Raw genomic sequence first — 24226 nt, forward strand, 5'->3', positions numbered from 1 at the left:
CTCGTGTTGGGCTTGCTACATACCGACTAAAAAAGTTCTCCTGAATGCATTTCAAGAATTCCGCACCCTCTATACCCTTCACACTAAATTTGTCCCAATCAATATTTGGATAGTTTAAAATCCCCTACTATTACTACCCTATGGTTTTTGGACTTCACAGCAATTTGCCTACAATTTTGCTCCTCTATCTCCCTCCCACTGTTTGGGGATCTATAATACACGCCCAGCAGTGTGATTGCCCCTTTTTTATTTTTCAATTCGACCCATGTGGTTATTCTGATAGATTTAGATGAGGAAAGACAGAAGGAAGCTCGAATGGAGCATAAATGGCAGCATGGACTGGTTGGGCTGAATGGCCTGTTTCTGTGCTGTACATCCTCTGTAATGCAATGTAACAATTTGTATGCCAATGTATGGAAATTACTCATTTCTGCCTAACCCCTTTACAGTGAGGGTGAATCAGCACTTAACCCATTAATTGTTAATCTGAAATTTCATCTGTTAGGAAGTAATTCTAAAATTTTAGATAGTCCCCGGTTTCTGGTTTGGGATTGGACTGGAAATGCTGGCATATTTGCACCTTTGGCCAGCCCACCAATCAGAAGCAAAGCCAACAGCTCAATTTGGGAGCGGTTCCTCATTGACTGTACATTGCTGATTGAGAGAGGAATCTAATCATATCTCACGTTCAGGTTGATTGTTTTTTAATAGTACCATTTAATCCCTAAATAAGACCCGACTGGTGAAGTAATATGCAGACATTTTTAAAGCAGAGCTTGCTCTGTTGGTTCTGTACATTGTTCCAGTGGGTATAAATCATTGGCTGAGAATGTATTGGCAGCAACAACATCCAGTCTGGGAGTCATTGAACTTTATCCTCTTTCTGTTACTTATATACCAAAGTATATCTCACTCAAGCCTGTTGTATTTAACTCTCTAGCACTGGCAGTTAATTGGTCATTGACTGAAAAAAACACCTGTTATTACAGCACTTTATTGCAATGAAATGTCTGTGCTTCACATAATCAAATTATTTGTATGATGTTATGTAGGTAAATTAACACTTGTATTTTTGGAGGATTGCATTGTCAGAGGTGCTATCTTTCAAATGGGACATCAAACTGAAACCCTGATTGCCTGTGCAGATGGATGGTGAAGATCCCATGGCACCATTGGAAGAGCAGTGAGTTCTCTCAGTGCGCTGGCCAACAAATATTCCTCCCTCAACTATCCCCACCAAAAACAGATTAGCTGGTCATTCACCGTATTTGCTCTTTGAGGGGCTTTGCAGTGCGCTGTGCCTACCTCATACATTAGATGAACAAAGATAGGAAAATGCATCAAACAGATGTCAAAAATCAAAATTTCCTGGGAGAGTATAGCCTCAGAACCCCTCCCCACCTCCCGGAACAAACTTTGCACAATTATTTTACTGTAATTAATTACTTTTTAAGTGTTGTCATTTGTTTTGTAGGCAAACATAGCAGTTAATTTGAACACAAAGGTCCCACAAAACAGCAATCCGATGAATGACTAGTTAATCTGTTTTTGGTAAGGTTGGCTGAGAGATAAATATTGGCCATGACGTAGGGAAAACTTCCCTACTTTTCTTCAAATAGTACCATGGGATCTTTTATGTCCAACTGTTTAATCTCTCATGTGAAAGACCGCATTTCTGACAAAGCAACACTCCCTCAGCACTGTTCTCCCTAATGTTTTTATTGGGTGCACACATGCGCGCAATTTAACAGTAGAAAAGCCAGTCCTGGGTTGCGCATGACTGGCTGAAAGCTGCACGGCCACGCAACTTAAGAGGAAACATTGTCCCTCAGTACTGCACTGAAGCATCAGACTAGATTATGTGTTCAAGTCCTGGAGTAGGTGTTGAACCCATGACCTTCCGACTCAGGTGAGTGCTATCCTTGAGTCAAGGCTGACACTTTAATGGAGTACTGCATTGTTAGAGATGCATGGATGAGACGTTAAATCGAGGTCCTGCTGCTGTCTCAGGTGGGTCTGAAAGATTCTGCTGTGCGTGAATTGACTACCACCAACGGCGACTACATTTCAAAAGTAATTAATTGGCTGTAAAGCTCTTTGAGACATTCTGAGGATGTGAAATGTGTTATATTTCAGAACTCATTTCGCCCGTCAGTAATGTCTAATTCCACAGCTGAAAAAATTGCAGTTGCTGCACTTCAATTTTCCCTCCTATATAATACAATTGATAGAAAATTGGGCATTGCTGCAGCTGTATTCATAGGTTCATGTCCCACTTCTTTTCATGTTATACAGGAAACAACAGAATTTCAAGTTTTCACAGAAAACCAAACTGAATTGCATAATGGATCCCAAAACATTAAGAAAAATTCTGAAATCCAGTTTTAAAAAATAAACATGCCTATTTAGATTATAGGTCATCGACATGAACCATTAACAGTTTCTCTCCACAGATGCTGTCTGACTGTTCCAGCATTTTTTGTTTTTATTATAAATTTATGCAGTTGCCTTGAACATAATCATTTATTCAGCATTGTTTTTCAGTTGTACAATGTTTCGGAATTGTCAGCATTTTTTAAAGCTGTTCATCAGCTTTTACTAGTTCAGCAGGTTGGCATGTAAGTGCAACCTGTCCATGAACAGCCATCAGACTCGCTGGAGGGGGTTTGGGGATTGTACTGATTGATTGACGGGACCCCAAAATGCCAATGTCATCATAAACCACTGACGGTTGGCATGTATGCAAGTAAATATCTTTCTTGAAATCCTCAAAAAATGTGACAGTAGGAGAGGAAACATGAAAAGAACAGTGCAGAGTGGTTTAATAAAAATGTCAGGCATATAAAATAACAAGGGGGGGGGGGGGAGGGGAGAGGATTGAGCAACAGTTTTCTTTCACACCCAGAAGCTGTTTGGGCTGGCGACCTTTGGTTTAAAAATAGAAAATGCTGGAAATCTCAGCGGGTCAGGCAGTATCTGTGGAGAGAAAGCAGAGTTATCGCTTCAGGAGTATGTTCGGAACTGGAGAGTGTTCGGAAAGAGCACATTCTTAACAAGCACTGAAATGAGGAGGGAAGAAAGAACAAAAGGGAAGGTCTGTGATAGGGTGGAAGGTAGGAGAGATTAGAGAGGCAAAAGGGATGATGGGTTGAATTGAAATGGTAATGGCAGGAGTTAGAAAAACATTAGTTTCTGGGGATAGGCTTTCGACCAGTATCCACTATAAGCCCACTGACTCCCACAGCTACCTGGACTACACTTCCCCTCACCCCGCATCTTGTATGGACACCATTCCATTCTCCCAGTTTCTCTGTCGCATTTGCTCTGACGACGCCACCTTTCACACTATTGCCTCTGACATGTCTTCCTTTTTGCTCAACAGAGGATTCCCCTCCACTGCGGTTAACATGGCCCTCGACCGTGTCCGCTCTATTACCCGCACCTCTGTTCTCACCCCTTCCCCTCCCTCTCAGAACCATGACAGGGTTCCACTTGTCCTCATCTTTCACCCCCACCAGCCTCTATCTTCAATGGATCATCCTCCGCCATTTCCACCACCTCTAGCATGATCCCACCACCAATCACATCTTCCCCTCCCTCTCAGCATTCCGAAGGGACCGCTCCCTCCGCGACACCCTGGTCCATTCTGCAGTCATCCTCAGCACCCCCTCCCCTTCCCATGGCACACTTCCGTGCAAGTGCAGGAGATGCAACACCTGCCCTTTTACCTCCTCCCTTCCCACTGTCCAGGGCCCCAAATACTCCTCCCAGGTGAAACAGGGATTTACTTGTACTTCTTTCAATTTAGTATACTGTATTCGCTGCTCACGATGTGGTCTCTACATTGGGGAGACCATGGTAGATTGGGTGACCGTTTTGCCGCACACCTCCGTTCAGTCCGTAAGTGTGACCCTGAGCTTCCGGTCGCCTGTCACTTTAATTCTCCATTCCACTCCCACTCTGACCTCTCCATCCTCGGTCTCCCACACTGTTCCAACGAAACTCAACGCAAGCTCAAGGAACAGCGTCTCATCTTTCGTTTAGGCACTTTACAGCCTTCTGGACTCAACATCGAGTTCAACAATTTCAGAGCGTAACCTCTGCCTATCTTTGGCTCCCCCCCCCCCCCCCCCCCCCCCCCCCCCCCCCCCCCACAAGCCTGTTTCTTTTTTTCTCACCCTATCTTGACGAATGTTTTTTTTTAAACTCTTGGCATTACCATTTCAATTCGACCCATCATCCCTTTTGTCTCTCTAATCTCTCCTGCCTTCCACCCTATCACAGACCTTTCCTTTTGTTCCTTCTTCCCCTCCTCCTTTCAGTGCTTGTTAAGAATGTGTGGAGATAAACTAAAGAACCAACGGGAACCTGTTCAATCTTCGCCATCTCCAGGCTTGATCCAAGGTCGTCCCATCCTCTGTCATTGAATTCCAGTACGCGGATGACGCCTGCGTCTGCGCACACTCAGAGGCCGAACTCAAAGCCATCACTGAAGCGTACAAACTTACAGCACGGAAGGAGGCCATTTCGGCCCATCATGTCCGCGCCAGCCGACAAAGAGCTATCCAACCTAATCCCACTTTCCAGCTCGCCCTGTAGGTACGGCACTTCAAGTGCACATCCAAGTACTTTTTAAATGTGGTGAGGGGTTCTGCCTCTACCACCCCTTCAGGTAGTGAGTTCCAGACCCCCACCACCCTCTGGATGAAGAAATGTCCCCTCATATCTCCTCTAAACCTCCTACCAATTACTTTAAATCTATCCCCACTAGTTGTTGATCGCTCTGCTAAGGGAAATAAGTCCTTCCTATCCATTCTATCTAGGCCCCTCATAATTTTATACACCTCAATAAGGTCTCCCCTCAGCCTCCTCTGTTCCAACAAAAACAAACCCAGCCTGTCCAATCTTTCCTCATAGCTAAAATTCTCCAGTCCAGGCAACGAAAGCATAGGACTTACACTAAACAGCTGTAAGACAAAGATCCTCCACCAACCCTGACCCTGCCACACAGCACTGCCCCCCGGTCATCAAAATCTATGGCACGGCCTTGGACAACGTGGACCATTTTCCATACCTCGGGAGTCTACTATCAACAAGTGCAGACATCAATGACGAAGCCCAACACCGCCTCCAGTGTGCCAGCGCAGCCTTCGGTCGCCTGAGGAAGACAGTGTTTGAAGACCAGCACCTCAAATCTAGCACCAAGCTTATAGTCTACAGGGCAGTAGTGATACCCACCCTCTATATGGCTCAGAGACGTGGACCACATACAACAGACATCTCAAAGCGCTGGAGAAGTACCACCGATGCTGCCTCCGCAAGATCCTGCAGATCCACTGGGAGGATAGGCGCACCAACGTCAGTGTTCTCGATCAGGCCAACATCCCCAGCATCGAAGCACTGACCATGCTCAACCATCTCCATTGGGTGGGCCACATCGTCCGCATGCCCAACACAAGACTCACTAAGCAAGCGCTCTAATCGGAACTCCTACACAGCAAGCGAGCCCCAGGTGGGTAGAGGAAATGTTTCAAGGACACCCTCAAAGCCTCCCTGATAAAGTGCAACAACCCCACCGGCACCTGGGAATCCCTGGCCCAAGACCACCCAAAATGGAGGAAGTGCTCCAGCAAACCATAAACAGCACCCACCCTTTCCTTCAACCACTGTCTGTCCCACCTGTGACAGAGACTGTAATTCCTGCATTGGAGTGTACAGTCACCTGAGAACTCACTTTTAGAGTGGAAGCAAGTTTTCCTTGATTTCGAGGGACTGCCTCTGATGATGGATGTTCTTTCTGAACACTCTCCAGTTCTGACGAAGGGTCGTTGACCTGAAACGTTAACTCTATTTTCTCTCCACAGATGCTGCCTGACCTGCTGAGATTTCCAGCATTTTCTGATTTTATTCCAGATTCCAGCATCCGCAGTATTTTGCTTTTGTATTAGTGACCTTTAGTTGAGTTGAGTTCTGACCAAGAGTCGTTGACCTGAAACATTAACTCTGTTTCTCTCTCCTATCCTGCTGAGTATTTCCACCATTTTCTGTTGTATTTCAGATTTCCAGCATCTGCAGTATTTTGCATTTGTATTGTTGTGTGACCTTTTGTTTGGTTGGTGCTGGGAACGGGTCGGGCGGATGACCTTTTGTTTGGTTGGTGCTGGGAACGGGTCGGGCGGATGACCTTTTGTTTGGTTGGTGCTGGGAACGGGTCGGGCGGGTGACCGTTTGTTTAGTTGGTGCTGGGAACGGGTCGGGCGGGTGACCGTTTGTTTAGTTGGTGCTGGGAGCGGGTCGGGCGGGTGACCGTTTGTTTAGTTGGTGCTGGGAGCGGGTCGGGCGGGTGACCTTTTGTTTAGTTGGTGCTGGGAGCCGGTCGGGCGGGTGACCTTTTGTTTAGTTGGTGCTGGGAGCGGGTCGGGCGGGTGACCTTTTGTTTAGTTGGTGCTGGGAGCCGGTCGGGCGGGTGACCTTTTGTTTAGTTGGTGCTGGGAGCGGGTCGGGCGGGTGACCTTTTGTTTAGTTGGTGCTGGGAGCCGGTCGGGCGGGTGACCTTTTGTTTAGTTGGTGCTGGGAGCGGGTCGGGCGGGTGACCTTTTGTTTAGTTGGTGCTGGGAGCCGGTCGGGCGGGTGCCCTTTTGTTTAGTTGGTGCTGGGAGCGGGTCGGGCGGGTGACCTTTTGTTTAGTTGGTGCTGGGAGCGGGTCGGGCGGGTGACCTTTTGTTTAGTTGGTGCTGGGAGCGGGTCGGGCGGGTGACCTTTTGTTTAGTTGGTGCTGGGAGCCGGTCGGGCGGGTGCCCTTTTGTTTAGTTGGTGCTGGGAGCGGGTCGGGCGGGTGACCTTTTGTTTAGTTGGTGCTGGGAGCGGGTCGGGCGGGTGACCTTTTGTTTAGTTGGTGCTGGGAGCGGGTCGGGCAGGTGACCTTTTGTTATTTTCGGGTTGGGTAGGCCGCGGTACCGGGGGGCGGTGGGGTGATAGTCCCCCGGAGGTGGTTTATTCTCCGCACTGGAGCCGGGCTACACTGTTCCTTTTCACTCGGAGGAGCGGCCAAAGTAAGCGGGGGTCAGAGGTCCGGGACCTGCAATGTGAGGAGCGGCGGCAGGGAAAGCTGTGGACCGGAGGCGGGAAGCCGCGGCCTAACGCTGTCTGGGCGGCGGCGCTTTGATCTTTCGGACTTTGCGTGTGACCGAGAGCAGGAAGCGGATTTAAAATTGAAATGGGTTTCTTACGGTTTTTGCTGAGTCGGTTTGCAGGCCGCCGCTGTGCCCGGGGAGGAGGTTTGGAGCGTTTCCGCAGACGGCAGAGCTCAACAGCGCCGCCCAGTCACCGGGGTCTGCCGTCACAGCGCCGCCACAGCCCGGAGGCTGCAACTACAGCGTGCCAGGCTGCTGTTGACATAGGCGCTGAGGATTTGCAGGCGTGCCGACTGGCCAGCGCAGAATGGGATGATCCCAGCCAAGGATTCTCACATGGAGCAAGAGGGGAACGGCGTGCGAACAGTCTGCAGGCCCCAGGGGCTGTGGCTCTTCCCGTCAGCAAATAATTGGAGGAGAGTGGGGAGCCCTGATGCAGTAGCTGTGAAATGCAACAATCAACACATGGCAGGGGTGATAGTGGATGGGAACAGCAGCCCTGATGTAGGTGAAGATAGTACATGGCTAGAGAACATTGGGAACAGTGCGTATTATGGGAAACACAGGAACAGGGTTGGCGATCAGAGGCCTACAATAATTATCTCAGGAGCCTCCTATCACCAAGAGCAGGAAATGACGACGAGATCCAATGCCGCCTCCAGTGCAGCCTTCAGCCGCCTGAGCAAAAGAGTGTTTGAAGACCAGTCCCTCAAAACTGTCACCAACCTCATGGGCTACAGCGCTGTAGTAATACCCGCCTTCCTGTATGGCTTAGAGACATGGACCATGTACAGTAGACACCTCAAGTCGTGGAGAAATACCACCAGCGATGTCTCCGCAAGATCCTGCAAATTCCCTGGGAGGTCAGACGCACAAACATTAGCGCCCTCATCCAGGCCAACATCCCCAGCATTGAAGCACTGACCACACTTGATCAGCTCCGCTGCGCAGGTCACATAGTTCGCATGCCAGACACGAGACTCCCAAAGCAGGCGCTCTACTCGGAACTCGTCCACGGCAAACGAGCCAAAGGCGGGCAGAGGAAACGTTGCAAGGACACCCTCAAAGCCTCCCTGATAAAGTGCGACATCCCCACTGAAACCTGGGAATCCCTGGCCATAGACCGCCCTAAGTGGAGGAAGTGCATTCGGTAGGGCGCTGAGTATCTCGAGTCTCATCGCCGAGAGCACGCAGAAATCAATTGCAAGCAACAGAAGGAGCGTGCGGCAAACCAGACTCCCTGCCCACCCTTTCCCTCAATGACTATCTGTCCCACCTGTGACAGAGACTGTGGTTCTCGTATTGGACTGTACAGCCACCTAACAACTCATGCTAAGAGTGGAAGCAAGTCTTCCTCGATTCCAAGGGACTGCCTATGATAATAACTGGAGAGTTGAGTGGCCAGAATTATAAACACTTTCAAAAATAAAATGCCCGTTTCCTACTGCTTGGAATTCAGTGAAAATAAGTACATAAGGGAGCAGGTGACTTATGCTGTGTGGGGTGCCAGAATCTGAGGGCAAGCATGGCCAGGCACAGGTGGACAGTTGAAGCCAGAGGAAGACGAGCACTTCTGAATTAAAAATATTAAAAGATAGAATTTGGGGAAATGCAGAAAATGAAATCATTCTTGACTTGGTGTCGGCTGTGGCTCAATGGTAGCACGCTTGCCTCCGAGTCACAATGTTGTGGGTTCACGTCCCAGAGCTCATAATCTAGGGTGACACTCTGGTGCAGTACTGAGGGAACGCTGCACTGTCAGAGTTGCCTTCTTTCAGATGAGACGTTAAACCAAAACCAAGTCTGCTCTCTCGGGTGGATGTAAAATATCCCATGGCACTATTTTGAAAAAGAGCAGGGGAGTTCTCCCAGGTGTCCAAGCCAATATTTATCCCACAACCAACAGCTACTTCACATTATCTTATCGCATTGCTCTTTGTGGAATTTTGTTGCATGCAAATTACCTGTCGTGTTTCCGACATTATGACAGTGACTGCACTTTAAACGTACTTAATTGCCTGTAAACATAGAAAAATAGAAAATAGGTGTAGGAATAGGCCATTCGGCCCTTCGAGCCTGCACCACCATTCAATATGATCATGGCTGATCATGCAACTTCAGTACCCCATTCCTGCTTTCTCTCCATGCCCCTTGATCCCATTAGCCGTAAGGGCCACATCTAACTCCCTTTTGAATATATCTAACGAACTGACCTCAACAACTTTCTGTGGTAGAGAATTCCACAGGTTCACAATTCTCTGAGTGAAGAAGTTTCTCCTCAGCTCGGTCCTAAATGGCTTACCCCTTATTCTTAGACTGTGACCCCTGGTTCTGGACTTCCCCCAACATTGGGCACATTCTTCCTGCATCTAACCTGTCCAATCCCGTCAGAATTTTATATGTTTCTATGAGATCCCCTCTCATTCTTCTAAATTCCAGTGAATATAAGCCTAATCGATCCAGTCTTTCTTCATATGTCAGTCCTGCCATCGCAGGAATCAGTCTGGTGAACCTTCGCTGCACTCCCTCCATAGCAAGAATGACCTTCCTCAGATAAGGAGACCAAAACTGAACATAATATTCAAGGTGTGGCCTCACCAAGGCCTGTACAACTGCAGTAAGACCTTCAAGCTATTATACTCAAATCCTCTTGCTATGAAGGCCAACATGCCATTTGCCTTCTTCACCGCCTGCAGTACCTGCATGCCAACTTTCAATGACACCCAGGTCTCGTTGCACCTCCCCTTTTCCTAATCTGTCACCATTCAGATAATATTCTGCCTTCCTGTTTTTGCCACCAAAGTGGATAACCTCACATTTATTTACATTATACTGCATCTGCCATGCATTTGCCCACTCACCTAACCCGTCCAAGTCACCCTGTAGCCTCTTAGCATCCTCTTCACAGCTCATACTGCCACCCAGCTTAGTGTCATCTGTGAACTTGAAGATAGTACATTCAATTCCTTTGTCTAAATCATTAATATATATTGTAAATAGCTGGGGTCCCAGCACTGAACCTTGCGGTACCCCACGAGTCGCTGCCTGCCATTCTGAAAAGGACCCGTTTATTCCCACTCTTTGCTTCCTGTCGGCCAACCAGTTCTCTACCCACGTCAGTACATTACCCCCAATACCATGTGCTTTAATTTTGCACACTAATCTCTTATGTGGGTCCTTGTCAAAAGCCTTTTGAAAGTCCAAATACACCACATCCACTGGTTCTCCCTTGTCCACTCTACTAGTTACATCCTCAAAAAATTCTAGAAGATTTGTCAAGCATGATTTCCCTTTCATAAATCCATGCTGACTTGGACCGATCCTGTCACTGATTTCCAAATGCATCTTTACATCTTTAATAATTGATTCCAACATTTTCCCCACTACTGATGTTAGGCTAATCGGTCTATAATTCCCTGTTTTCTCTCCCTCCTTTTTTAAAAAGTGGGGTTACATTAGCTACCCTCCAATCCAAAGGAACTGATCCAGAACCTATAGAATGTTGGAAAATGACAACCAATGCATCCACTATTTCTAGGGCCACTTCCTTAAGTACTCTGGGATGCAGACTATCAGGCCCTGGGGATTTATCGACCTCCAATTCCATTAATTTCCCTAACACAATTTCCTGACTAATAAGGATTTCCTTCAGTTCCTCCTTCTCTCTAGACCCTCGGTCCCCTAGTATTTCCGGAAGGTTATTTGTGTCTTCTTAGTGAAGACAGAACCAAAGTATTTGTTCAATTGGTCTGCCATTTCTTTGTTCCCCATTATAAATTCACCTGATTCTGATTCTGTCTTCACTAATATTTTTTCTCTTCACATATCTATCGAAGCTTTTGCAGTCAGTTTTTATGTTCCCTACAAGCTTATTCACATACTCTATTTTCCCCCTCCTAATTAAACTCTTTGTCCTCCTCTGCTGAATTCTAAATGTCTCCCAGTCCTCAGATTTGCTGCTTTTTCTGGCCAATTTATATGCCTCTTCCTTGGATTTAACACTATCCCTAATTTCCCTTGTTAGCCACGGTTGAACCACCTTCCCCGTTTTATTTTTATGCCAGACAGGGATGTACAATTGTTGAAGTTCATCCATGTGATCTTTAAATGTCTGCCGTTGCCTATCCACTGTCAACTCTTTAAGTATCATTCGCCAGTTTATCCTAGCCAATTCACATCTCATAGCATTGAAGTTACCTTTCTTTAAGTTCAAGATCCTAGTCTCTGAATTAACTGTGTCCATCTCCATCTTAAATGAAGAATTCTATCATATTATGGTCACCCTTCCCCAAGGGGCCTCGCACAACAAGTTTGCTAATTAATCCTCTCTCATTAAACAACACCCAGTCTAGGAAGGCCAGTTCTCTAGTTGGTTCCTCGACATACTGGTCTAGAAAACCATCCCTTATACACTCCAGGAAATCCTCCTCCACTGTATTGCTACCAGTTTGGTTAGCCCAATCTATATGTAGATTAAAGTCACCCATGATAACTGCTGTACCTTTATTGCACGCGTCCCTAGTTTGATGGCATTCCCAACCTCATTACTACTGTTTGGTGGTCTGTGCACAACTCCCACTAGCGTTTTCTGCCCTTTGGTGTTCCGCAGCTCAACTCATACAGATTCCACATAGAAACATAGAAAATAGGTGCAGGAGTAGGCCATTCGGCCCTTCGAGCCTGCACCGCCAGTCAACAAGATCATGGCTGATCACCCACCCCAGCACCTCCCCCCTACTCCCCCTCCACACACCCCGACCGCAAGGACCACATCCAACTCCCTCCCGAACACATCCAATGAACAGGCATCAACAACTCTCCGCAGCAGGGATCCCCACAGGTCAACAACTCCCCGAGTGAAGAAGTCTCTCCCAATCCCAGCCCCAAACAGCCCACCCCCCATCCCAAGAGCGTGCACCCCCCAGCTCCGGACCCACCCAACACCGGGAACACTCCCCCCGCACCCAACCCGCCCCGTCCCGTCAGAATCCTTCCCAAATGCCGAACACCCCCGGATGTCGAGCCCCCAGCCCCGGCCACCCTGGAGCCACACCCCCGCGACACCAGCCACACCACATCCACCAACCACCATCTGCGCAGTCAACCCGTCCACCCCCACTCTGAACACTCCCCGTCCCGAGGCACAGAGCCCCCATGCCTGCCCCTCCAACACACTTTGCACCCCCCCAGACCTCAGCTGCAATGTGGCCCTCCCCCGTCCTGGGTTTCTCCGCCCTCCACCACTCTCCCCTCCATCCCCTGCCCCCATCTCCCCTCCACTTCCCTCTGCCTCCCCGCACAGGCTCCCATCTTGGGGGCGGTAAACTTCTGGGGCCGGGAATTTTAGCCCCCAGTGTGGAAGTCCTGCTCCCGCCGCAGAATTGGCCTTACCACCCCTCAATGGAAGCGGAGTGCAATTTCCCACACTCCACTTCCTTTGGGGGCAGTTACCGGGGCATGACTGGATGCTCCTGTGACAGTTTGAACTGGTGCTCTCCACTCTCCCGTCCTGTGACAGTTTGAATTGGTGCTCTGAGCTAATCATCCAAGCTAATGTCCTTCCTTACGATTGCGTTAATCTCCTCTTTAACCAGCAATGCTTTGGGATGGCTTGAGGTCTTGAAAGGTGCTATATAAGTTATTTTCTTTTGGGTGGGGAAAAAAAACGTGGTGGATGGATCTGGCTGTCACTGGCCAAGTGGAGGGAGGCATGCAATGACAGTGTGACAGGCAAATGTTGGCATAGGGTATTGCTATTGACGTATACAAGATGATTCAAAAATCATGTCGCATGGTGTAAGTATAATATGGACAGGCACAAAGTTCTAACAATTCTAATTTATAACTGACAACCTGTTGCATTTCTCATAATTAGTGAGTAGATATTCTAAAGTGTGACATCTGATGTGAGAAGATGTAAGATGTATGTGTGACCTTTTTAGGAAGTGCAAGTTATATGAAAGATTTGTATACAGGAGAGAACAAAGAACATTCCACATACCACCTGACAAAATTGAAGCAGGGGAAATATGGTAAGTATATTAAAGGAGGTAAATTCTGTTACTTTTAAGTGTTACCAAATGTCACGATCCCAACGTGTGCCAAAAAATGTTACACAGGAAGGACGTGCAGTTGGAGGAAATCAAATAAAATACTGAGGAAATTGGGAGCTGGATTTATATTGAAATATAAAGTGTGAGAAAGGAGTTGCACGAGATAGAAGCTGTGTCATATGCAGCTATGGTTTCCTGCAAGGCTTCGAACTTGGAAACAGGCTGGATGATGTATTTGATATAAGTTAAAATGTCAAATCTTCCTTGACTTGGCCTGGAACCTGACAGCAGGCCAGCTGAGGACTGCATTTAAAAATTGAGATGTTCTCAACTCACAGCAGACAACCATTGGACAGGCTGACTGACAGCCAAAGAATCAGGTTTAAAATTTACAGTGTTCCCCATTCACCACCTTTCTCAATTTTTGAACTTGCTCAGTACAGCAAGTAAAGAGACTGGTATAATTTTACTCAACAACTAAAATTAACTACCACAAGGAGCGGTTGAGGTGAATAACATAGATGCATTTTAATGGGTTATTTAAGCACGAGGGGGAAAGGAATAGAAGGATTATGTTGCTATGGATAGATGAAGAGGGGTGGGAGGAAGCTCGTGTGGAGCATAAACACTGGCATTGACCGGTTGGGCCGAATGGCCTGTTCTGTGCTGTAAATCCTCTAATATTTAACTACTTTCCCTCTCATTTCGGTAAATGAAAACAGCATTGAGACTAAGATCCTAACCCTCTACATAACAGCACCACTGCACTGGAACTGTGAATTTCAAAAAGTCATCAGGCTATTGCAACAGCAATTTCACTCAACGGGCAATTTATGCAGTTTTAAGGAAAAAAGGAATTTGCATTTGTGTCTGTTTCATGTCCTCAGGATGTCCCAAAGTACAATACAGCCAGTGAATTTTTGTAGCGTAGTCACCGTTGTGGTACGGAACCAACCAAGGGGCAGGCTATTTTAGATCTGGTCCTGTGTAATGAGACAGGACTAATAAACAATCTCCTAGTAAAGGATCCCCTCAGAATGAGTGATCATAGCATGATTGAATTTCAAATTCAGATGGAGGGTGAGAAAGTTGGATCTCTAACCAGCGTTCTAAGCTTAAATAAAGGAGACTATGAAGGTATGAGGGCAGAGTTGGGTAAAGTGGACAAGGAAAATAGATTAAAGTTTACATTTAAGGAGGTATTTCACAACTCTCAAGAAAAATATATTCCAGTGAGGAGGAAAGGGTGTAAGAGAAAAGATAAACCATCCGTGGCTAACTAAAGAAATAAAGGACGGTGTCCAATTAAAAACAAGGGCAAACAAAGTGGCCAAAACTAGTTGGAGGACAGAAGACTGGGAAGCTTTTAAAAGCCAGCAAAGAACGACTAAAAAAATGATTAAGAAAGGGAAGATAAACTATGAAAGTAAACTAGCACAAAATATAAAAGCAGATAGCAAGAGTTTCTATAGATATATAAAAAGGAAAAGAATGGCTAAAGTAAATGTTGGTCCCTTAGAAGATGAGACTAGGGAATTAGTGATGGAGAACATGGAGATGGCAGAAACTCTGAACAAATATTTTGTATCAGTCTTTACGGTAGAGGACACTAATAATATTCCAACAGTGGATAGTCAAGGGGCTATAGGGGGCAGGGGAGGAACTTAACACAATCACAATCACTAAGGAGGTGGTACTCAGTAAGATAATAGGACTAAAGGCAGATAAATCTCCTGGACCTGATGGCTTGCAACTAGTAGAGTGGACAAGGGAGAACCAGTGGATGTGGTGTATTTGGACTTTCAAAAGGCTTTTGACAAGGTCCCACACAAGCGATTGGTGTGCAAAATTAAAGCACATGGTATTGGGGTAATGTACTGACGTGGATAGAGAACTGGTTGGCAGACAGGAAGCAAAGAATTGGGATAAACAGGTCCTTCTCAGAATGGCAGGCAGTGACTAGTGGGGTGCTGCAGGGCTCAGTGCTGGGACCCCAGCTATTTACAATATACATTAATGATTTAGATGACGGAATTAAGTGTAATATCTCCAAGTTTGCAGATGACACTAAGCTGGGTGATGGTGTGAGCTGTGAGGAGGACGCCAAGATGCTGCAGGGTGACTTGGACAGGTTAGGTGAGTGGGCAAATGCATGGCAGATGCAGTATAATGTGGATAAATGTGAGGTTATCCACTTTGAGGGCAAAAACACGAAGGCAGAATATTATCTGAATGGCGGCAGATTAGGAAAAAGGGAGGTGCAACGAGACCTAGGTGTCATGGTACATCAGTCATTGAAAGTTGGCATGCAGATACAGCAGGCAGTGCAGAAGGCAAATGGTATGTTGGCCTTCATAGCTAGCGGATTTGAGTATAGGAGCAGGGAGGTCTTACTGCAGTTGAACAGGGCCTTGGTAAGGCCTCATCTGGAATACTGTGTTCAGTTTTGGTCTCCTAATCTGAGGAAGGACGTTCTTGCTATTGAGGGAGTGCAGTGAAGGTTCACCAGACTGATTCCCGGGATGGCAGGACTGACATATGAGGAGAGACTGGATCGACTGGGTCTATATTCACTGTAGTTTAGAAGGATGAGAGGGTATCTCAAAGAAACATAAAATTCTGATGGTACTGGACAGATTAGATGCAAGAAGAATGTTCCTGATGTTGGGAAAGTCCAGAACCAGGGGACACAGTCTAAGGATAAGGGGTAAGCCATTTAGGACTGAGATGAGGAGAAACTTCTTCATTCAGAGTGTTGTTAACCTGTAGAATTCCCTACCGCAGAGTTGTTGATGCCAGTTCATTGGATATATTCAAAAGGGAGTTAGATATGGCCCTTACGGCTAAAGGGATCAAGGGGTATGGAGAGAAAGCAGGAAAGGGGTACTGAGGTGATGATCTTATTGAATGGTGGTGCAGGCTCGAAGGGCCAAAGGGCCTCCTACTGCACCTATTTTCTATGTTTCTATGTTAGTGTCTTGAGGGAAGTAGCGGCAGGGATTGTGGATGCATTGATTGTAATTTACCAAAATTCCCTGGATTCTGGGGCGGTCCCAGCAGATTGGAAAACTGCAAATGTAACGCCCCTATTTAAAAAAGGAGGCAGACAAAAAGCAGGACACTATAGACCAGTTAGCCTAACATCTGTGGTTGGGAAAATGTTGGAGTCCATTATTAAAGAAGCAGTAGCAGGACATTTGGATAAGCAAAATTTGGTCAGGCAGAGTCAGCATGGATTTATGAAGGGGATGTCATGTTTGACAAATTTGCTGAGTTCTTTGAGGATGTAACGAAAAGGGTATATAAAGTGTATTTAGATTTCCAGAAAGCATTCGATAAGGTGCCACATAAAAGGTTACTGCACAAGATAAAAGTTCACAGGGTTGGGGGTAATATATTAGCAATGATAGAGGATTGGCTAACTAACAGAAAACAGAGTCGGGATAAATGGTTCATTCTCTGGTTGGCAACCAGTAACTAGTGGGGTGCCGCAGGGATCAGTGCTGGGACCCCAACTATTTACAATCTATATTAACGACTTGGAAGAAGGGACTGAGTATAACGTAGCCAAGTTTGCTGATGATACAAAGATGGGAGGAAAAGCAATGTGTGAGGAGGACACAAAAAGTCTGCAAAAAGACATAGACAGACTAAGTGAGTGGGCAAAAATTTGGCAGATGGAGTATAATGTTGGAAAGTGAGATCAGGCACTTCGGCAGAAAAAATCAAAGAGCAAGGTTTTATTTAAATGGAGAAAGATTGCAAAGTGCCGCAATACAGCGGGACCTGGGGGTACTTGTGCATGAAACACAAAAGGATGGTATGCAGGTACAGCAAGTGATCAGGAAGGCCAATGGTATCTTGGCCTTTATTGCAAAGAGGATGGAGTATAAAAGCAGGGAAGTCTTACTACAGCTATATAAGGTATTGGTGAGGCCACACCTGGAATACTGCGTACAGTTTTGGTTTTCCATATTTACGAAAGGATATACTTGCTTTGGAGGCAGTTCAGAGAAAGTTCACTAGGTTGATTCCGGGGATGAGTTGACTTATGAGGAAAGGTTGAGTAGATTGGGCCTCATTGGAGTTCAGAAGAATGAGTGGTGATCTTATCGAAACGTATAAGATTATGAGGGGGCTTGACAAGGTGGATGCAGAGAGGATGTTTCCACTGATGGGGAAGACTAGAACTAGAAGGCATGATCTTAGAATAAGGGGCCGTCCATTTAAAAACAGAGATGAGGAGGAATTTCTTCGCTGAGGGTTGTAAATTTGTGGAATTTGCTGCCTTGGAGAGCTGTGGAAGCTGGGACATTGAATAAATTTAAGACAGAAATAGACAGTTTTTTGAGCAATAAGAGGTTATGGGGAGCGGGCAGGGAAGTGGAGCTGAGTCCATGATCAGATCAGCCATGATCTTATTAAATGGCGGAGATGGCTCAAGGGGCCGTATGGCCTACTCCTGCTCCTATTTCTTATGTTCTTATGTTTTGTAGACAAACGTGGCAGATCATTTATGAACTGCAACATCACACAAAAAGATCAATAAGACCAGATAACCTTTTTGGTGGTTTTGGTTGAGAGATAATTATTGGTCATGACACTGGGAGAACTCCTCTGCTCTTCTTCGAATAATCCCGTGAGATCTTTCATATCCACCTGAGCAGGCAACCAGGCCCTCTGATTAACATCTCCTCTGAAAGAATTTACAGAATTTGACAAATCGAAATGGTATAGAAAAACTTAGAGCAGGATTGGTAAATTAAGGAAATGTAAACCATCAGTGATTTATTTTTAATTTGAGAAAAAGGTAAAAATGCATACAAAACTCGCTTTGTGTTCCTTACATGGACAACTGTCAAAGTGTCTATTGTTCTTTTAAAATTCTGTTTCACTGAAGTTCAGAGTGACAGTTTACTCTCAGCTCATAGGTGATACTATACATAGACTGTGGGTTGTGTAAGCTGTGCACATGCCACACCAAAGGAGATTTCCAAACAGATGTGGCTGTTTCACAAGATCACATGACAACAGATGAGGAAGGCCATTTGGCCCATCTTCAATTACTTATCCTGCAGTCATCCCAACACAGCATCTGGCCATTTCTTAAATACCTCCAGTATTCTACCTGAGAATTCATTCCATGTGTTGATTGCTATTTATATGAAGAAGAACCTCCCACCATCAATCTTAAATTTGCCTATCATTAGTTTAAACCTGTGTCCCTTTTTCCTACTCTGTATTTAGCTTGATGTAGTTTTCCAGGTTTACCCTTTCTATCCATATGTGCCAATCGTTTCACACTGATGCTCGGGACCTTGTGGGGCTCAGCCACCCAAGATCATTACGCACCTCTCTCTTATGGTGCTCCTACCCAATTCCTGCCATGAATACACCAGACCAGTCCCTGCTCCTCTTAACACACCCCTAACACTAAAGAGTTTCCAGCAGGAATTCTCCCAAGAGCAGGAAATCTCACTCTAAACAATACAAAATAAAAATGGTAATTTTGCTTACAAACTTTCTACCTGTTCAACAGAATTATTCATTTATGATCATTGACTTCAAGATTTGCATATATTTGCAGGGCAGGTGGTGTGCCATAACTGCAGCATGTGGGAGTTTGTGGAGAGCATTGCGATCCCGAGCAACCACATCTGTGGTAAGTGTCTGCAGCTCGAGGAATTTCGGATCGGAGTTGTTGAGCTGGAGTACGAAGTGCAGACATTGCAGGGCATCAGGGAGGGGGAGAGTTACCTGGACACTTGGTTCCAGGAGGCAGTCACATTCCTTAGTTTAAGTAGTACTTTAGAGTTTATAAATGGTCAGGGACAGGAGGGTGTGACTGCGAGTGATGCAGGTTTGGGGACCCAGGATGTAGTGATGGAGGAGCCTCAGCCCTTGACGTTGTCCAACAGGTATGAGGTACTTGCTGCCTGTATGGATGAAGAAAAAGACAGCAGGGAGGATGTGCAAACTGACCATGGTACAGGAGGCCATTCAAGTGAGGGGAATAAAGAAGAATGTGGTGGTAGGCGACAGTATCGTCAGAGGGATAGATTCTGTTCTCTGCAGTCGTGACAGGGAGTTCCGGAGGTTGTGTTGCCTACCTGGTGCCAGGGTTAAGGATATCACCTCGTGGCTGGAGAAGAACTTGCAGAGTTGTTGTGGTCCACGTAGGAACCAATGACATAGGTAGAACCAGGAATGAGGTTCAGCTGAGGGAGTTTGAGGAGTAGGATCTAAATTAAAAAGCAGAACCTCAAAGGTAAAACCTCTGGATTATTACCTGAACCATGCGCAAATTGGCATAGTAACAAACAGAATAGAGGTCTAAATGCGTGGCTCAAAGCGTGGTGTCGGAGGAAGGGGCTTCAGTTCATGGGGCATTGGCACCAGTACGGGGAAAGAGGGAATTGTTCTGTTGGGACAGGCGCCACTTAAACCAAGCTGGACCAGTGTCCTGGCAAACCAAATAACTACAGCAGAGAAGTAACAAAGGTAATAGAGCATCAGTGACTAAGGTGACATCAGGGAAGAATAGACACAAGTCAAAGCTAAAGGCACTATATCTGAATGTGCAAAGCTTTTGCAACAAAATAGATGAATTAATAGCGGAGATAGAAATTAATAGATTTGAACTAATAACCATTATGGAGACATGGTTGCAAAGTGGCCAAGGTTGGGAACTAAATATTCCAGGATACTTAACTTTTCGAAGAGATAGGCAAAATGGAACAGGAGGAGGGGTAGCCCTGATAATAAAGGATGGGATAAAGGCAGTAGAGAGAAAGGATCTTAGCTTCGAAAATCATGAAGTAGAAAGTTGTTTATAGGCCCCCAAACAGTAGTTGTAATGTAGGACAGAGTATAAATCAGGAAATTAGAAATACATGTAATAAGGGTAATACAGTAATCATGGGGGACTTTAATCAACATATAGACTGGGCAAACCAAATTTTCAGTAATGGTGTAGAGGACAAATTCATGGAATGTATACAAGATAGTTTTCTAGATCAGTATGTTGAGGAACCAATGAGGAAAGAATGTTCCCAATATTGGAGAAGTCCAGAACCAGGGGTCACAGTCTAAGGATAAGGGGTAAGCCATTTAGGATCGAGATGAGGAGAAACTTCTTCACTCAAGAGTTGTGAACCTGTGGAATTCTCTACCATAGAAAGTTGTTGAGGCCAGTTCGTTAGATATATTCAAAAGGGAGTTAGATGTGGCCCTTACGGCTAAAGGGAGCAAGGGGTATGGAGAGAAAGCAGGAATGGGGTACCGAAGTTGCATGATCAGCCATGATCGTATTGAATGGTGGTGCAGGCTCGAAGGGCCGAATGGCCTACTCCTGCACCTATTTTCTATGTTTCTATGGAACAGGCTAGTTTAGATCTAGTATTGTGCAATGAGAAAAGGTTAATTAATAAGCTTGTAATAATGTGGCCTTTAGGGAAGAGTGACCATAATATGGTAAAATTTTATATTGAGTTTGAAAGTGATTTTGTTAAATCTGAAACTAGGGTCTTAAATCTAAACAAAGCAAACTGCATAGGTTGGGAAACCACATTAAAAGGTATGACGGTAGACAAGAAATAGATAGCATTTAAAGAATTAATACATAATTTACAACAAATATACATTCCTTTAAGGCACAAAAACTCCACAGGAAAAGTCCAACCATGGCCAACGAGAAGTTAAAAAACAGTATTAAATCAAAGGAAGAGGTTTATAATGTTTCCAAAAAGAGTAGTAAGCCTGAGGGTTGGGAGGACTTTAGAATTCAGCAAAGAAGGACCAAGAAAAGGGAAAATAGAATGAGAGTAAACTAGCGAGTGACATAAAAATGGACTCTTAAAGCTTCTATAAGTATGTAAAAAGGAAAAGATTAGCGAAAGTAAATGTGGGTCCCTTATAGGCAACAATGGTATCTTTATCCCCTCTTTTAATTCCACTTGCCCGTTAAACCAGAAGGCCTTATCACTTTCTAGCTCCTCATTGTCTGCCTTCCTTGCACCATTCCTGCACCCTTGCCCTCACCTTAAAGCGACTCTTGAGCCATTTATGCTTTCAGATAATCAGCCAGCAAATAAACAGCCAGTGACTGAGCCACCCCCAACCCAGTCACGAGGGAGAAGTAGAGGGGGACGAGGAGGAGCAGCCAAGCACTGCGCCACTGCTTTTCTCACCCGCGGGCACCAGCTCAGATACTGGCACTACGCCTTAGAGGCTAGCTTAGGGCAGGGGTCTGCACCGGGTGATGCACCGGGGCGTAGTGTGCTGCAGCACGGTCAAGGGGAAAGGGAAGCTCGTGAGCCATCTCCCCAGAGGGCGAGTTCGGCTGCAGAAGACTCAGATGAGGACCTCGATGGGGAGGCGTCACACAAAGGATGATGGCCATGCACTCCAACATGATAGGTGCAATGCAAGGCTGCCCAAGAGCCTGTCAGAAGTGATAAGGTGCGTGAAGGAGTCCGCCTCCCGCATTCTACACAACTCTGCACACACCATGGAGCCCATCATTGCCAGTGAGCAGACGATGGTGGACTCCCAGAGAGACCGTGCGGATTCAGACCTCATGACGGCGATGCGGAAGCTTCCATTGCGGCACAGGCAGAAGTAGCGCAACGTCTTGGTGCTGCAATAGTGCTGCTCAGACTGCTCTCATGCTGTCTCAGCTTGATGCCACAAAACGTCTTGGTGATGTCATGCAGTCTCAGCTGCATGCCACGTAAGCTCTGTTATCATCGCCGCTGGGTCCACTGGGGATCACACGGTGTCGCAGCAGCCCAGCAATATGTGCTCCAGCAGATTGAAGGGGAAGCGGAGGTGATGCCCTGGGGGAGTGGCAGCTTGTCACCCAGCAAGCCCAGACTGCCACCATCCAGCCTGAGGTGGTGCAATCTGCAGCCGGGCCTTTTAGGCCCAGGGCTGGTCAAGGGCATCCTACAAGGCCATCTGTAGTCTCTGGCCCTGACACACAACAACCTTCCACCAGCCATGCTGCAGCCACAGGGGAGACACTGCAGATTTGTAGTAGAATAGGTGAACAAAAAAGGGGCTATAAGGAAATGTACAAGCGTGATGAATAAATTCACAGTTATATATGTTATTGTTCTTTAATAAATGGTGATTGCAATGTTTAATGTTTGCTGTTGTCTCTCATTTCAGTCTTGGGGCTTTGGTATGGAAGGGCGTAAGAAATTGTGAATTGGAAGAAATAACTTGAGACCAAAAAGTCGCTTCAGACTGGTGTTAGAATTGAAGGATTAATTCCATGGTACGATAGCTAAAGCTCAATTCCGAGGGACTGCCTATGATGATGATGATGAGCTAAAGCTACTTGAACAGCGTGAACATAAATAACGGACAACAGACAGCTCTAAACATCTGAACGTGAAGAATGGCATGTCTGACTTCAACCTTGGGAGGAGGATGGGCCTTCAGAAAGTATAAACAGGAAAGACATGTGAAGAGGAGGATTTCACCTAAGAGTTGAGACAAAGAACTCGACAAGCCATTGGGCATCCTGGTTTGGGAAGAGCCCTTATAGGTTAAATGTTCCTGTCCATCACTTTACCCCAGGCCCACCCCTAAAAAATACAATAAAAGAGATATCAAAAGTGCTTTTCAGGGCAGACGGTGCAGAGAAGAACTGTTTGTGTCACCAGCCGTCTGTCCAATCGGGACTAATATCAGCTACTTGTCACGGTCATATGTCCATCCTGATTGTGTGTTATGTTTGACTATATTTGAACTACCGTTCCTTAATAAAATGCCTTACAACTCCTAATACCCTTGTGTGTGACCTGTGATCCTAATCTTACAAAGGGCAAATTGATGTGGTGATGGGGACGTCCACAGGGACCGGGAAGTGGGATGGAAATCAGTGGAAACTAGCTCTGAGAGGGTCAGGGACCTCCTTGACAGGATTGCTGTCTCCTCCATCATGACTGTTGCTGCTCCTGCTCCTTGTCCTCCTGCTGTTGCTCGTCCTAAGCTGGTGCGTCTATGCCTGGTGGCAATGGCTGTGCCCTCATGTTGGCCAGATTGTGCAGCATGCAGCAGACGACAACAAAGAGGGACACCCGCTCAGGTGAGTACTGCAGGCAGTCTGGGAGGAGCAGTTATCTGCAGCTGCAGCGGGGTCAAAAGTAAGAAAGAAGTAAAAAGTAATCGAAGTGTGACATCACAGCCAAGAGGGTAAGTGATTGGCTGGTTGATTGGTGAGTAGCTTTCTTTTCCTTTTTCTTTTTCTTAACAGTAAGAAACCTAGTCATTGTTGCCAAATTAAGTAATTTAAGGGTTAAGTCATGGCAGGAGAGCCCAGACCCATGTCATGCTCCTCCTGTGCTATGTGGGAAATCAGGGACGCTTCCAGTGTCCCTGACTACTGTGTGTGCGGGAAGTGTATCCAGCTGCAGCTCCTGCCAGACCGCATTGCGGCACTGGAGCTGTGCATGGATTCACTCTGGAGCATCCGTGATGCTGAGGATGTCGTGAATAGCACATTTAGTGAGTTGGTCACACCGCAGGTAAAGGTTACACAGGCAGATAGGGAATGGGTGACCATCAGGAAGGGCAGTGGAAGGAAGGTAGTGCAGGGATCCCCTGCGGTCATCTCCCTCCAAAACAGATATACCGTTTTGGGTACTGTTGGGGGAGATGGCTCATCAGGGGAAGGCAGCAGCAGCCAAGTTCATGGCGCCATGAGTGGCTCTGCTGTGCAGGAGGGCAGGAAAAAGAGTGGGAGAGCTATAGTGGTGGGGGATTTTATTGTAAGGAGAATAGATAGGCATTTCTGCAGCTACAAACGAGACTCCAGGATGGTATGTTGCCTCCCTGGTGCAAGGGTCAAGGATGTCTCGGAGCGGCTGAAGGGCATTCTGGAGGGGGAGGGTGAACAGCCGGTTGTTGAGGTGCATATAGGTACCAACGATATAGGTAAAAAGTGGGATGAGGTCCTACAAGCTGAATTTAGGGAGCTAGGAGTTAAATTAAAAGGTAGGACCTCAAAAGGTACTAATCTCAGGATTGCTA

At 46.3% G+C, this 24226-nt stretch overlaps 1 protein-coding gene and 1 long non-coding RNA gene across 2 annotated transcripts in view; one reads left to right on the forward strand and one right to left on the reverse strand.

Moving 5' to 3' along the window:
- Positions 1-7334, reverse strand: part of LOC139228712 (E3 SUMO-protein ligase PIAS4-like) — an 89330-nt gene extending 81996 nt beyond the window's left edge. The window contains exon 1 of the mRNA XM_070859985.1: positions 7230-7334. The gene's annotated coding sequence lies outside the window, so the exon portion shown is untranslated. The remainder of the gene's footprint in view (positions 1-7229) is intronic.
- Positions 1-23020, forward strand: part of LOC139228714 (uncharacterized) — a 51016-nt gene extending 27996 nt beyond the window's left edge. Inside the window, exons 2-3 of the long non-coding RNA XR_011587605.1 lie at positions 13076-13165; positions 22358-23020. This is a non-coding gene — a long non-coding RNA (uncharacterized lncRNA). The remainder of the gene's footprint in view (positions 1-13075; positions 13166-22357) is intronic.
- Positions 23021-24226: the final 1206 nt, after the last annotated feature.

The sequence above is a fragment of the Pristiophorus japonicus genome, chromosome 18 (assembly GCF_044704955.1).
Source record: "Pristiophorus japonicus isolate sPriJap1 chromosome 18, sPriJap1.hap1, whole genome shotgun sequence".
NCBI lineage: Eukaryota > Metazoa > Chordata > Chondrichthyes > Pristiophoridae > Pristiophorus > Pristiophorus japonicus.